The sequence below is a fragment of the Zalophus californianus genome, chromosome 3 (assembly GCF_009762305.2).
Source record: "Zalophus californianus isolate mZalCal1 chromosome 3, mZalCal1.pri.v2, whole genome shotgun sequence".
Classification (NCBI taxonomy): Eukaryota; Metazoa; Chordata; class Mammalia; order Carnivora; family Otariidae; genus Zalophus; species Zalophus californianus.
The window spans coordinates 183,357,195-183,372,491 of record NC_045597.1 but is presented as its reverse complement, the minus strand read 5'-3'; the positions used below and the strand labels follow the sequence as shown (position 1 = coordinate 183,372,491).

The window sequence follows — 15,297 nt, the reverse complement described above, 5'->3', positions numbered from 1 at the left end:
AGGTCTGACCAAAACCACTGCTATAGATCGGCCTCTTTAACACAGAGAACAAGAAAATTGTTTAGGGCCTTTGAAAAATGAATGTTTCATGATGGGACAGTGTTAATTTAATGGTAGTATTAACAAACTTATTCACAGAAGCAGATATCCGAAGTGACTCATGTTTATCCGAAAACTCTCACCCACAGTATCTAAGAGCCATGGTGTGGCTCAGGAGCAGTGTGCTCTAATCAGAGTGACATGTTGTTTAGCCATGGTATGGCACTGATCCTCCTCAAAACTGAATGAGTCTAGATTTTATGGGAACTGCTTCAAATCCAAAATATTTCCCTCCACCCCCACCCCGGAAAAGGGAAGGGAAAAGTTGTAAGTAAACACTGCAACTGACAATCCGAAAAAAAAAAAAAAAAAACGGCAGGTGAAGGGCACAGCTAACTTAGCTCCTGTGATGCTTCCAGGAAACAAGGGTATAGGAGTAGTTACCAGGAGGCCTCCTCCACTTCCTGGATCTGCGTGACACATGGGAAAGAGAGGTAAGGACAGAAACATCTTCAGCTGAGGCTTCTGCATGCAAGTCATTAACACCCCTCCGCTCTATGACTAAGGCTTATCTCTGGTTATCCACCCAACTTCTTTACCAAGTTCTGGATCAAAAGAAGGTATAATTAAGCTGAAAAGACCAAAAGGCCAAAGAATTAAAAGCTACTCTTTAACACAATTACTTATCTCATTCTTAAAAATACTACAGTTCCAGGGGGCCTGGCTGGCTCAGTCAGTAGAGCCTGCAACTCTTGATCTTCGGTGGTGAGTTCAAGACCCACACTGGGCATGGGGCCTATTTTAAAAACCAACCAACCAACCTATAAAAAAAAAAAAAATACTACAGCCCCAATAGCACTGGTATTAGCACATACTGCTATAACTTTCAACAGAATATCCTGCATCCAACAATCCTGACTATATAGACTATAATTAGAATCCAGAAATAAACAAGTAAAATGCCCTCTACGCCATGGTCACGATATTCAGGAACTTCAACTCACATTGAACACCATGAAAATCCTTTCAGCACGATCTAAGTAGTTAATTTTATGCAGTTTCAACAAGCTATTAAATAACATCTCATCTTTGAGAGTTTTCTTACATGTGTTAGTGTTAAACTTATCTTCCCTGCTTTTTCACACTGAGTATTTACAGCCCTATGAAGAAACCTTTAAGTAACTGGTCCCAAGGTCTTACACCTAGGAAAGGCTTCACCTGGTTTCACATTCCATTTTGTGACTTCTCCTCTTTATCACGACAGCAAAATTCACATTAGCACCCACGTGCACTAGATTAACTGCAAATCTTGTTAAAGTAGATTTCTGGGTAAGTCTGGGATAAGACCCCAAAATTTGCATCTCCAACAAGTTCCCAGGTGCTGATGCTAGTAGTCCTGGGACAATTAGGAGTGTATTGCTATTCTTCTTTGTAAAATTACTTGCTTCCCCAAGCTGCCATGTGAGCAGCAAATTATAAGTCTTTAAATTTATAGTTTATTGGAGCTGGCAAAAATAAAGTGACATACATGTGAGACATTAGACTTTTAAGACTAAAAGCAGCAAAATCGAGCTGTCACTGAGTGTCCTGCATAAAGACCTGCACAACTTGATGACTGAATCATGACAATGCACAAACTCCTTCTAATAGCAATCCTGAGTCTTCAAAAGTTTATGCACAGTTTGGAAAAATGAAGCATGTGATCCATTTTTGGACAGGCTTTTTAAAGTGTGACTACAAAAAGGGTTAAATCCACATGCGGACTTCCTATCCCTTATTAAGAGAAATACCACTATTTAGTTAGGGTTGTGTTTGCCACACACTTCTTCGTAGAAACAAAGTTACCCCTCCAGCGCCTGAAACTGCAAGTTGTTGGTGATGCAACGTCACTTCAACTTCCTGTTTTCCGACGGAATCTTTTTAAAATTCCCACAGAGCCAACCCCATCCTCCCAGCACGTAGTTCCCGGGGCGCTCAGCCTCAAGAAGAGGCCGCTGTGCAGACGATGGGACCCCAAGGCGACTCGCTGCGGGAAGCACCCATCGGGCTCCCGGACTTGACCAGGGTGCCCAGAACGCGGAAACGCGCCACCAGCCCGGCCCGCAGCCCGGCCCCCGGGAAGTGCCGACTGGCGCCCCGCATCCCCTCACCGCCCGGCCCTGGGAAAGGGGCGAGAGGCACCCGGCAGAACCGACGACGCATGGGGAGCCAAACAGACGCGGAAACTCACGCTCTCTACGGCCCGCCTGCGTCCCCACGTCTTCGCGCGCATGTGCGTCATCACGCACGGGCGCCAGATACCGAACCCTCCTGGTCCCCGGGGCCTGGGGGGCGGGGAGAAGAGAGCGTGGGCGACGCGGCTCGGGCGGCCGGGCTGGCAGGGCGGGTGTTGGAAGGGGACGTAAAGCGAGAGCCAGTCTCCTTCTGCGCATGCTCAGTTGCGCGTCCGCGCTCTTTTCCCCCGCGTGCTGCGGCGGTTCCCTGGGGCAGGTGATGAGGGTCCTGCGGCAGAAGGTCCACCAGAGACAGCCGTGTGGGGGGCTCGTACCCTCGACTCATCCCCCCGGCTCCGAGTGACACGAGGATAATATTCCTTCCTGCCATAAGTAACTGGTGGTCGCCCACTCACACATGAAGCAAAGGAACGATCTGCTTTCCAGGGACTGGACGTGGAGACAAGCGACGAGTGGGCCCGGTGGCGGCCGAGGAACTGGCGCATCCCTACCGTGAGGTCCGGTTTCTGCGTGGAGGAGTCGGACACTGGCTGTGAAGTGCTGGGGGGAGAAACAGAAACTCCCACCTTCGTGGGTCAGCCGCAGACAGCAGGAGAGCAGCCGTCTGGTTGGCGGAGCCCACAGTTACAAAGTCGGCCACCCAAACAAGGTCATGGGCATGCTGCTCACTCCCCAAAGCTTAGGTTGGAGCTTGCATTTATTAGTCTGTTTGCCCATTTAAAGGCTTCGGGTGTGAAGTATTTCGATTATCCTTAAGTTTTATGTTCAGTTGTAGGAGTCAGGTTAAGTTAAATGCAGCAATGCTGTTATTTCCTGCAATATGAAGAAGCTATCATACTGGCTGGTGTGGAATTTTCTCGTAACTAGGAGGAAGACACGCATCTTTCAAGGAGGACTCCAAATGCAGGTGGTGGTATGCTGTTCTGTATTTATTGGAAGTTGTGGCAGCTGTGTTTAGCGAGGCTACCTAAAAACTGCCTAAATCAGAAGAGTTTTGATTGTCTTTTGTTATTTATTGCAAGCAGTCTTCATGGAAATGTTCATTTTGGAGTTTGAAATTTAGATGAAAATTTGGCTCATGTACAGGGGACAGGGGAATATAACAGATTTTCATGTGACAGGAAAGATTCTTAGGAAATTGCAAGTTATTCTTTGAGCCTTACAAGTTATCCCTTTCTTCTGAAAACAATATGCTGATCAGAAAGCTTGCCCACAATGAGAAACTGCATTCCTAGAAAGTCAACTGAAGGGGGATGTGGAGTAGATGAATTGCCTATAGAAGTATTTTATAGACTTTGCTAAGGAAAAAAAGGTAATTCTTCAGAAAGAAGAGGTCTCCATTTATCCTTCTGATCCATGATCATATGCATCAATTCAATTAATACTAATCCTGTCTTGCATTCTCTCACACCCCTTGCAACTTTCTATAATTGCATCATTTTTCTTGTTCTTATCTTAATCCATCAAATACAGAAGTAATTTTAAGGGAGCCACAAGTCAAGAAGTCTCAATACAGTAATCTCAAAAATGTCATATATAGAGATTAAGAATATACTTAGGCAATTAGATTCCATTTCAAATATTATCTGTGAAAAATTTCATAGACATTTAAGAGGACGGAAGACGTCTACCTTTTAAAAAATGACCTTTTTTGTCCTATATGATTGATTCAGTAGACCAGAACTTTTTTTAATTCCTATTGAAATCAGCATGTTGTATACTCAAGTCCTATTTAAATTGGCAAACATCACTTAGATAATAATTGTACATCTTTAACATGAGGCAGTCCTCCATCCTTTCACTGAGGCAGGGTTTTAATAGCAAATAATAGAACAAATGACAAAGAATCAGTGCCAGAAGAAGACCTTTAACATTAAATTTATGCAATTGTTACATTACTTTGTAGGATGATGATTCCTAAACACTCAAAGTATTCATTATCTTAATCATGAGAAAAAGCAGCATTATGCACATTGTGTATAATATTCAAGACCCATCTAATGATCTGAACAATTTTCTAATTTTATCAAAGGTTTGTAAGAGAGCAACAATACCGGGATTAAGCCATTTGATGTAAATGAATGTTCCCAAAATGTGGTCCTTGCATACAAATAGAGGAGTTGTGGTAACGACATTTATACAGTTCATAAATCTAGGATTGCAGCTGGCTGGAAGGCAGATTAGTCATTTTCAGCTTTCAAAACCTGGCCCGAAGGAGAGAGGACATCAAGCAACAACACCATGAGAAAATAACAACCGGATTATTTTTTTAAAAGAGGAGCTTGTTTTGGTATCCAGTTGCTTTTAATGGATCATTTATTGTTATACCCAACACTGTACCCAAAGATGTGTAAAACTTATCAAAGAATTTATAGCTTTCTTATGAAAAAGTTTGCAAATTAAACGAGAACAATTTAAGAACCATAAAAATAAGTACAAAATTGCATCATGTATTATGAATGCAAGACCAACAACAATATTTAATAGTGATAGACCATGAAAACAGTAATCTTAAGAAATTTGCAGTGGTTTTACTGATACCAAACAAAATAAACTTTAAGACAAATACTTGTAGAAACACATTTCATACAGAGTCAATACATCAAGAAGATATAACAATTAGATATGTACATGTGCCCACCAACAGAACCTTATTTACATGAAGCAAAAACTGATAGAGTTGAATGGAAAAATAGACAATAATAGTTTGATATTTCAATATCCTATTCTTAATGGGTAAAGCACCTAGAAAGAAAACCACTAAGGATATAGAAGCCTTGAACAGCACTATCAACCTGATATGTATAGACCACTGAGCTTAATGATAATAGGATTTACATTCTTTTTAAGTATATTCAGCAGAATAGTCAATATGCTAGGTCATAAAACAAGTCTCAATAAATTTAAGAGGACTGGCATCACATTCTATAATAGAACCATGTTCTATGGTTACAATGGAATTAGATTAGGAATAGACAATAGAAAAAAATATAGAAAATCTCCAAATATTTGGAAATTAAATTACTCGAGCCAAAGAAGTCACAAAGGAAATTAGGAAATATTTTGAACTGAATGAAAATGAAAACATACTGAAATTTTTGGGATGCAGCCAAAAACGTTATCTGAAGGGTATTTACTACTTTACACACATATTAGAAAAGAAAAAGGATTGTAATAATCTAGGCTTCCACCTTAAGAACTAGAAAAATAAGAGCAACTTAAACCCATAGCAAGCAAATGGGAGGGAATAATGATCATATTAGAAACCAGTGAAACAGAAGGGAAAAATAGAGAAAATCAATGAAAATAAAAGTTGGCGCTTTGAAAAGATTGATACAATTGATAAAACTTTATTTGGCTGCCTGCCCCCCAAAAGAGAGAAGACACAAATTACCAACGTTAGGAATGAAAGCAGTATATCACTCCCCACCCTACCAAAATTAAAAGAGGCTATGCCAACAAATTGGACAATGTAGTTGAGTTGGGCAAATGCCTGCAAATATACAAACTATGGAAACTGAATCAAGAAGACAGAAAACCTGGAGTCTGCACTCATGTCCTAGGGCTGCCATAACAAAGTACCACAAACTGGGTGGCTTAAACAACAAATTTATGTCTCACACTTCTGGAAGCTAGAAGTCCAAGATGGAGGTGTCAGCAGGACCACGCTCACCCTGAAACCTGTAGGAGAGAATCCTTCCTTGACTCTCTACATTCTGGTGGTTTGCCAGCAGTCCATAGCACTCCTTGGCTTGCAGCTGCATCACATCAATCTCCACCTCCATCACCACATGGCCTTCTCCCTTCAGTTTCCTCTTATTATTAGGACACCATTAATAGAAGATTAAGAGCCAATCCTACTCCAGAATGACCTCATCTTGACTAATTATATTTGCAATGACCTCATTTCCAAATAATACATTCTGAGGTACTAGGGGTTAGGACTTCAACATATCTTTTTGGGTGATGCAATTCAACCCCTAACAGATCTATAACAACCTAGGTCTATTTTAAAAAGTTAAACATACACTTACGATACAACCCAGCAATTCCATAGTTAAGAATCTACCCAAGAGAAATGAAACATATGTCCACAAAAGGCTTGAATGCAAATTTCACAGTGCTATTATTCATAATAACCAAAACCTGCAAACAATCCAAATGCTTATTAACTGTTGATTGGATAAAGCAATAATAAAGATACAAGCTACTGATTATTCCTACAACATTCATGAACCTCAAAAACAGTATGCTAATTGAGAGAAAGCAGACCCTAAAAACTATATATTGTAGAATTCCATTCATATGAAATTCCCAGAAAATGCAAATCTGTACAGACGTGAAACAGATCAGTGGTTGCTTGGGACTGGAGGTGGAAGTCAGGTTAACTAAACGGACAGGAGGGAACTGTGAGGGATGATGGAAATGTTCTAAGACTGGATCGTGAAGATGGTTTCCCAACTCTACAAATGTATTAAAAATTACATAGGGACCTATACACACACAATGGGTGAATTTTATGGTATGTAAATTCCATCTCAACAAAGCTGTTTAAAGAGAAAAGATAACCAGTCTGTGGACACGTGTGACCAGTCATCCACAAGGCGTAGTAAAGAATGAGCATGGCAAACTACACAGGGCCTACCCATCCACATGCCATGTTCATGGCATAATTCTTGAGTCAGGGGATACCAATCAGAAATGGATGCCATACTCTAGGAAAGTCTAGCCCTAAAAAGGAGCCAAGGGATCTACATAAATTTCAATGAAGCCAGATAGAGCTAACTTCTTTTTTTTTTTTTAAGGTTATATCTGTTTATTTGAGAGAGAGAGAATGGGGCAAGGGGCAGAGGGAGAAGCAGACTCCCCACTGAGCAGGGACCCAGATGTGGGGCTTGATCCCAGGACCTTGAGATCATGACCTGAACCAAAGGCAAGACACTTAACCACTGAGCCACTCATGTGCCCCAAGAGCTAACTGTTCTTAATAATGTTTAGTGCAATTAATTTGGGACTTCAGAGGAAGAGAATATTAATAGGAGTTGGAGAGATGAGGGAGTGCTTTGTGGAGTTGACATTTGAATAGCATCCTTGATACAGAAGTAGGATTGGACCCATGAGCTTGAATGGAATGGAGCATTCTAGGCCAAAAAGAAAACAATAAAGTAAGAACAATATTGTGAGGAATCACTAGGGTGGTTTATGCTTTATATATTATTTGAACCAGGGTATTATTTTGATCAGTAGTAACATGAAAAAGGTGTACCATTATGTCCAATATTCTTGGTATATGAGCATTACAGTGTAGATACTGGACTAAAGGGAATGGAGAATTTAGAATAACAGGAAAGGTTAGCTATAGAATATGGATGTAAGATAGAGAATGTTAAATCTTACTTGAAAAAAACCCATTAATAATAAAAATGCAGTCAATTAACATGTTTTAGAAATTCTTATAATGATCTTGTCTTTGAGTCTTTATATGGAAATGTATGCTTTAGAATTCAAATGGTTTTTTATTGGCTTAAAGGAAGAATGTAGAATTAAGGATCTATCATGATTGAGTTTATTCTATAGCCAGTGAGAAAAGTTCTGGTGGTAATAAGGTATACTAAAACCACAAATAGCAATGGACTTGCAGTAGACCTGTGATGGTTAATTATCATGACATTATTATGGACATTATTATAATTACATATGAATTTTCACTAATCAACTCTCAATTAGTCTACTGTGACTGGGAAGAGCTGTGATAACACTAAAATAATTCATGTTGCTCTGCAGGTATTTTAAAACTTACAATTTAATGCTTAAACTCCTGCCCCTGGATCAGCCTCTTCCTGATTTCCAATCATACCACAAACAGATAATTTTATTTCTTGTATTGGAGCATTAAACCAATAAAACTTCATTCTCTCCTCATGTGTTGTCTAAATTTTTGTCTAAGAAGGAATCCCCTCCCACCATAGAAAATAAATAAACCTAAATTTCCTTGCCCCTACCCCAGTAACAACTAGAGAACAGGAATATAACATGGAATCCCTTAGTCAAAAGTTCTCTCTTGAGACTTGGACTCTTAGGAGATCTGGAAATGGTTGGAGACTATCATCATCTCAGCACCAGGAATGACAGTGCTTCAGTGTGAGAGCTGGAGGCTGAGTACTCTTTAAAGCACCTTTAGCATGACTATCTCAAGATACCCTGAGCTTTGGGGCATGTGGGTGGCTCAGTTGGTTGAGTGGTTGAGCATTGGATTCTTGGTTTTGGCTGAAGTCATGGTCTCTGAGTCGTGGGATTGAGCCCTGTGTCTGGTTCAGCAGTCAGCATGGAGTCCGCTTGTCCCTCTCCCCTCAGCCCGTTCCCCCACTCTCCCTCTTTCTCTAATAAATAAATAAATAAAATCTAAAAAAAAAAAGATTCTTTGAACTTTAATTCAACCCTTGACCTACTCCTGCTAAGACTTTCAGATACAGATTTTATTTTCTTACAACTCAATATTATTTTGGTAAATTGTAAAATTGTTTTCTTAATCTTCTAACATCCTACAAAATCTCACTTTTACCACCACTATGACCCCCACTTGTTATGTAAGTTAGTACATTTTGAGGTCTTACCAAAGTGCCTGTTACACAAATATTCAATACACGTTCACTGTCATTATAACTACTATTAGCTACCATTTGTTGAGCGTCTACCGTGTGCCAGGCACCTCACCTCTCTTTTAAAAAATGAGGAGGGGCCCCTGGGTGGCTCAGGTTGAGTGTCCCACTCTCGGTTTCAGCTCAGGTCATGATCTCAGGGTCCTGAGGTCGACCCCATGTCAGGCTCCACACTCAGAGGGGGTCTGCTTGAGATTCTCTCTCTCTCCCCTTACCTTTCCCCCCAATAGTCCACACTTGCTCTCTCTAAAATAAATAAATCTTAAAAAAATAGAATAATAAAATTGCGGAAACAGAGGGTCGGAGAGTCTAAGTGATATATCAAAGCTCACATACCTAGTGGGTAAAGGGAATGATGGCTCAAACTTTCTATTATTTTTACTTCTAAATATTAAATATCCAGTACTGTATGTCACTAGACACAGAATCATCTATGTAAGAGTTAATTTTGTTTTTATTCATATATGTGCTTAAAGTTTTCATTGTTTAATTATCTAAACTTTTAAAAATGGAAATAACAACCATTCACTATCCATTTCAGAATTATTTTGAATGATTGTGTTTCTTTCAATTTTCCATATTTTTCTACTTTGAAAAGTAGTTTTTTCTATTGTTTTGGATAAATCTTCCTTAATCTTGTTTTCACTCATTGTGATTATCTAAAAATTAAATTGGGTTTACAGTTGTCCCATTGTTTTATGTTTACAGGATAATAGGAGAATATTGTTTGAAAGTCCCTGTTCCTTTCAAATAATAAATCCTAAATAATCTATTTTAATAATTATTTTTAACAGTTTAGTATTTTTCTATTACATCTGCAAATGCCCTTCTGTTTTTATATCAACTAAAATTCTGATGCTTCCATGACTACAATGAATGGTTTGACTCCGATCTGTCAAATCATATTTTCTACATGCCATCTGGGACCTCACAGGAGACCCCCTAAACCACATCTCCTCAAATCTGGCAGAATGTATCATGAATACGGAACTAACTTAGCAAATTCTTAGAAAAGGAAGAGCTGTTAATTTTCTTGCTGGGGGGAAAAACGTCCAAAAAGGAATTTGCATCAAAATATGGGAAATGAGGGTGCCTGGGTGGCTCATTCATTAAGCGTCTGCCTTGGGCTCAGGTCATGATCCCAGGGTCCTGGGATACAGCCCGCATCAGTCTCCCTGCTTGGCGGGAAGCCTGCTTCTCCCTCTCCCACTCCCCCTGCTTGTGTTCCCTCTCTCGCTGTGTCTCTCTCTGTCAAATAAATAAATAAAAAATCTTAAGAAAAAAAATATAGGAAATGAGGCTATGATCATAGCAGTAGTAGGTGACTCAGGTATCTGGGCCAACTTCCCATTTGCCTATAGCCCGAGTGATTTCAGGACTTACCCGGGACACATAACAAGCCTGTCCACACCCACGTACACACAGCTGTACCTCCACCACTGCTTGCTAATAATGAAAATCTCTTCGAAAAGGCCTTCCCAACCACATTCAAACATAATGCATTTAAAATGGAGCACTGTTGAGGGAACACTTAGAAGAGAATGAATGTCAGTAAAAGGTCAATCGGTCAACCTGTCCACCAGTACATGGCAGTCTTGGGTAGTGCCTGGAGGGGGAACTCGACACAGAGGGATCTCAGGTGGAGCGATCCAGGGACTGAAGATGTAGTTGAAAAACTTGCAAAATTATTTCTAAGGTTCTACCCAATGTATTACAATAGGCTAGGAAAAATAGAAACCATGGGGCAGGGCAAAGGGTGGGAGGAGTTCTCAATATCACCTATAATGACAGAAAGCTCCACTTTACCTCATTTAGATTTGTCTTTTTGTGTTTTAATTTAACACACCTGATTTCCAATCAAAGCATGTCTTTCCCAGGGGATATGTGTTTTTGAGCGCTAACCACATAAGTAAAGACTGTCATTTGTCTGAGAACATTAACTATATATGTAAGCATAAAAGGTTTTTTACAGGTAATTGTTTATTTTTCTTAAATTATAAGCATGCCAGCCATTAAGTGGATGTCAGATCATACAAGGTTTTATGTTGTCAATTACTTTTCTTATTTTGAAATAATTGCAGACTATAGAAAAGTTGTACACAAAATGTCCTAAGTGTTAACATTTGTTTCTCTCTCCCTCTCCTTATCTTATATATAAATTAATATTAGTATATTAATATATGCACACACACAATTTTTCTCAATTGTTTTAATGTAAATTTCAGACAAGATGCCCCTTTGTTTCTGTATGCATTTCCTAGAACAAGATTTGCTTTCTAAGAAAAGGTTATTAATCTTAAATTTCCAGGGTCAATCTAACACACTATTCTATCCATTTTATGCTGCAAACACCCAAGTGCCATGAGGCCCAGTTGTGAGGAAATGTTGCCATCCATTCTATTCTAGACCATACATTTAACTATTAAGTAGAGCACAACCTGGATTTAAAAAAAATAAAATGCAAATTGACCCTTTGGACTGAACTGCCAACATGACTCCTAAACTTCTCTCTACATGTGCACAAAAGAACAAACATTCCAACAAAATTTAATTCATTTGACTAATAGCCCAGAACCTTAAAATTAATTGATTGAATGACTGTAATATAATCCATAAGGAACAAGATATGAAGGATGGGGCAAGGTGGAGGTGGGTATGGGTCTAAGAGCCTATGGTAGAAATTATTGTTATATAAACCTTTAAAGCTATTTGAAGGCCTGATACAGGTTTTTTTTCTTTTTTTAAATTTTTTAAAGATTTATTTATTTATTTGAGGGTGGGGAGGGGCAGAGGGGGAGAGAGAGAGAGAGAGAGCCTTAAGCAGACTCCACACTGAGCGTGGAGCCAGATGTGGGGCTCCATCTCAGGACTCTGAGATCACGACCTGAGCAGAAACCAGGAGTCAGACACTCAACGGACTGGGCCACCCAGGAGCCCCCAGGTTTTTATTTCTAATGTTTCTGACATAGAATAAGCAAGAAAGCATCAAAAATTGGAAAGTGCGTAGAATATGATTTTCAGCTCTGCTGCTGTTATGGGGCCTTGAGTTAGCTATTTGGACCCTCTGAAATGTCATTTTCTCCACTGTAAGATGGGGGAATGACATGAAGTTATTTCAGTTCTCCTTCAGCTTAAATATTTTAAGATTCTAAGATGTAGAAGAAAAAAATAAACAGCATGCTAGAAAAAAAAAATCAAAGTAGCCAAAAAATATAAAATGTGACTAAAAGTAAAAGTTGCTGAGCCAAAGGAAAGTTTTAAGATGTAGACAAAAAAATCACCGTAATTTTTAACACTTAAAAATTCACACGAGTTTAACTAAAACTTTAATAGTGAAGTAAAAGGAATAAACATGTAGTTTTGCTATATTTTAGAATGAAGAAAATAGAACCAAGAAGCAGTCAATAAACTTAGTACAACTCACAATTACTTAATAAATATGTCTTGTGTTATGATGAGAGGCAATTAGAGCTCTGGACAAAGAAATCTAAGTTACAGAATAATGCATAACTCGAAAAATAAATCAGCATAAATTTAAAACATTTGTATCTATTGAGAGCCTGTAAGTCATAGGGGGAAAAAGAAAAATATATAAGCAAAATCAACAACTGCAAAACCAACTCAAAGATTAAACTGATTATTTTTAAAGTGACATGAAAAAAATTACCAAAAATTCTTTCACTGCCTTTAAAAAAATACAGAAAACACTAGTAATCATTATTGCATTCATAAGTAGCTTGAATTCAGACAAACCAGACTTCAGTCCCAGCCCTAGCCAAGGGCCTCAGTGATCTGACCAACCTCTTACCTGGGGCAAGAATTCCTTCCAGGGTTAACGGAAATTAGGCATGTGAAATGTACAGCTCAGGGACTGGCACATAGTTAAGGGTTCAAGAAAAAGTAACTGTAATATCAGCCTTTCCATAATTCATTTTCAGTTTTCTGCTTTGAGGAGGAAAAGGCTAGAGGAAGAGCAGAAAAGTTCTGACTGAGGCTGGGGGTGCTGGGTACCTACCTCCCTGGGCCAGTTAACAGGCCCCATTTCTTCAGCACTGTTCTCTGGAACAACAGCTAACTTTCCACCAGCTCCTTTTTCCATTTGTGTTAATAGCTTTTCTAATCTAACTTCCAAAAATTAAAAGTTAATTTTTAAAACAAATATTTACTTCTCTGTGGACTTCTTTTGAATATGCTTGTGATTAACGGAAGAATCAGCATGAGCCTTGGGAGTGATGACTAGGTCTTAGCCTAAACAACGCTCTGTCAGAGATAATATATTCATTCGCCTTTTCCTTTTGTGGCGGCGTGAACAAACTCCTTAAGAGACAACATTGAAACAAGGGGTGACTAGTTACTTTTTGGGGGTGTTTTTCCCAGGTCTTAGGAAATACTGCTTAGTCGGTATCAGAAAAAGAATCACTGATTAAAATAAAGGCTATCATTTATTGAACCTGGGCCATGCACTTTACTCATCAAACTTCATTTCTCCTTCTAGTGAGTCTCTGAAGTAGGACTATTCTCTCCTTTTATAGACTCGAAGCTCTGAAACAAAATGACTGGTACAAGTTCACAAAGACAGAAAGTGAGAGACTCAGCACCTAAACCTAAATCACCATGAGTTCGTCCACAAATCTTCAGTTGCCCTAGCTACAAGGGGGACCTGACTTGTAGGAGAAAAACACCAGCTTAAGTAGTTTTCTTACTTAAACCTCGACTTGTTATTTTATTAACAGGTTTTTACCTTGAATTTTCTTGAACCTTATTTTCAGTGCACATAATCAAGGGACAAAAAGTAATGGAGGAAAGGCTGATTTTTCCAGCGCCAGGTTATATTTAATCTTGGGGAAAGGCAACATAGTGTTTAATTTTGAAGTCCCTACTGAGAAATAATATGACATATTTTAACTATATTTTTATGGAAGAAATATAAGACAGGTTGCTTACTGAATATTTTTAGGCTTTTAACCACATGTGATTGATTTAAGGTGAGTTTTTAAGAGTAGTTTTTAAAATTTTAATTTATTTTTTGGTAAATGATTCTAACCAACTGTGTTTCCTATAAAACAACAGTCTCTATCAGCAGTGTCTTTCTTTTGGCTGTAAAAAAATATTCACAAAATAAAATATGCATATCAATTAGATGTGGCAAATTGTGTAACCTCTTAGAAAGACTTGAGTTAGATTAGACCTTCTTTTGATTAATGGGCAATCTTTAAATGAATTAGCCCAGATTCTGCCCAGGAGCATTGTCTGGCCATCCCAGGGGAAGGCACTAGAACAAGTCAGAACGTGGAATATCTGTCTTCATCATCAAATACTGCTCAAAAGCAATTGGTTTTGAAGTACTCTTCAGACAGAGGTCGCAAACTCCAGTGCCTGGAGGAGGCAGGCAGGTGATACAGAGTCAAGAGGGCTGGGTGGAGGAAAGAACCTGACACATGATGGTGACAAATGGCACCTGACACTTGGCCATGGAGTCAGGGAGATAATCTGGAGCCATGGGACTATGGCAAACTGGCCATCCAAAGGGACAGCTGCTTTTCCATTTTGGCTACTGAGGCCATTTGGGAATTGGGGCTCAGTGCTTTCAGATCATTTGATTTTTAAAGAGAGATTAGAATTTCAAATTTTAATGGATCATCTTCTAATGTTTAATGTTGACAATTAATTTTAAAAATGCTATTTGGGCCAATTTACAAAACCACCCTGGACCACATCTGGTCAACAAGCTACCAGGTTACCACCTCTGATTTAAGGAAATAAGGCAAATAGTAATAGAAATAATACCTGAAAATGATCTCATGGTTCTGAGTTCTTTTATCTCTTTACTAGCCTTTAGATAACATTAAAAATGCACTTGAGTTATACTTTACCAAACAAACAGGAAAGATGGTGTAGGCCTAGCATTCTACATGAAACCATGTGGTGTGTTTCTTGATACATGAACTATACACCACTTCCTTCGGAATTAACTAAAGAGCTTATTTAAAATGAGCATGCTGGATTTACATTAATTAGATCTCAGGTGGCTCCTACAAATCTGATTTTGTGCAAGCACCTCAATCCCCAGATGATTCTAACAGCCATTAATGGAGTTCCCCCACTTGGAGAATTTGCAGGCTCTGTGGTCACTTCCCTGCCAGCCCACACAACTATATCTTCTCTATTCTCCCAGGCAGAGACAGCTCTGATTTAAAGAGATCCTTTGGATCCCTGCTTGGTTGGGTGATCCAGAACACGTCTGTGCTTTTAGGTCATTCAATTCCAAAGTTACAGGTTGATACTTCATAATGACAAATGTCCACCTCATTAGTTTGCAGTTTATGGTTGCTCAGTATACGTCCTCATTTACCTAATGTCTTAGT

At 39.1% G+C, this 15,297-nt stretch overlaps 1 protein-coding gene across 2 annotated transcripts in view; it reads right to left on the bottom strand.

Annotated features, from left to right (window-relative positions):
• RHBDD1 (rhomboid domain containing 1) overlaps positions 1 to 2,400 on the bottom strand; it is a 117,070-nt gene extending 114,670 nt beyond the window's left edge. For both annotated transcript variants that reach the window (XM_027589137.2, XM_027589139.2), the window contains exon 1: positions 2,270 to 2,400. The gene's annotated coding sequence lies outside the window, so the exon portion shown is untranslated. The remainder of the gene's footprint in view (positions 1 to 2,269) is intronic.
• Between the last annotated feature and the right edge of the window lie 12,897 nt (positions 2,401 to 15,297).